General features: G+C 45.4%; 1 pseudogene across 1 annotated transcript in view; it reads right to left on the reverse strand.

The window, feature by feature from the left end:
- Positions 1–6: 6 nt before the first annotated feature.
- LOC111649622 (uridine 5'-monophosphate synthase pseudogene) overlaps positions 7–1,005 on the reverse strand; it is a 2,509-nt pseudogene continuing 1,510 nt past the window's right edge. Inside the window, exons 2-5 of the transcript XR_015436748.1 lie at positions 750–874; positions 428–615; positions 200–297; positions 7–90 (exon numbers count right to left, since the gene is read on the reverse strand). The product of XR_015436748.1 is annotated as a uridine 5'-monophosphate synthase pseudogene (transcript). The remainder of the gene's footprint in view (positions 91–199; positions 298–427; positions 616–749; positions 875–1,005) is intronic.

The following is a 1,005-nucleotide window of genomic DNA, read 5'->3' on the forward strand; positions in this document are numbered from 1 at the left end:
CCTCGCTGCTGGTCACATCAGCAGACACACAGAGGTTAGACTGCTTATCCTCCATGATCTTCAGCAGCTTTGATGCCAGAGGGTGAATGTCTGTGCACCATAGGACAGAGAGCAGATGATAAAGAGCATAATATTTTCAAGTTGGATGTGGCCTTCCAAAGACATATTGTCAATTATATTTGGCTGCAAGACAACATACTTGGAAGTTTGGCTCTGTCTGCGTAACTCAGCTGCAGGTTCTGCTCCACACGTGGCTTCTTGGTGGCAGGAACATCACTGGCATTCTCCTCCTTCGGCCTGAAAGAGACGAGTTGCAAATGTTACTTTGGAGTTGGCACAGGGAAGATATGCATCAAAACAGACACACTAACACTCTAACTCTACCTGCCATCCTACTCACTGTAAGGGAAAAGCTACACAGCTGTACCTGAAAGTGTTGTTGTCCATGATGAACTTGCTGACGTTCTGAAAGGTTTGATGGTTGATGCGTTTGGCTGCCAGCAGCACATCGAGCAGCTTGGACATGGAGATGATAGGATGGAGCTTGATTCCCACAGAATGCAACATCTCCACACCTCCTTGCTCTCTGTCCACTAGTACAATGGCATCTGTCACCTTTACCAAATAAGCAAATATTTCTTTAAAAAATGACAGAACCACAATAACTTTGAAATGACTCTTGTATTCTGATGCCCTTTAATAGGGGATCACTGTTGCATTATCATCACCACTGTAATTTGATACTGAACCTTCAGTCCCTCTTTGTTGAGCACTTCAGCAGTCTCCAGGATGCTGCTGCCGCTAGTCACTGTGTCGTCAATGATCAGACACCGATCCCCCTCACGATACGACCCCTCCACCAGACGCTTGGTTCCTAGCAGGGTTACATCAGGAGGCTTATAGTCCATATTTTATACAAACTTATCTTTGTAACTTATTGATGGCTTTGGCAAAATCAACATCCAGTGGGGTCAAGCTTTAGAGGCCTTATAGGATAGGGGCCTA

Source organism: Seriola lalandi, unplaced genomic scaffold (genome assembly GCF_002814215.2).
Source record: "Seriola lalandi dorsalis isolate HSWRI2012SDOR001 ecotype SW California unplaced genomic scaffold, Sedor1 jcf7180002051387, whole genome shotgun sequence".
Taxonomy (NCBI): Eukaryota; Metazoa; Chordata; class Actinopteri; order Carangiformes; family Carangidae; genus Seriola; species Seriola lalandi.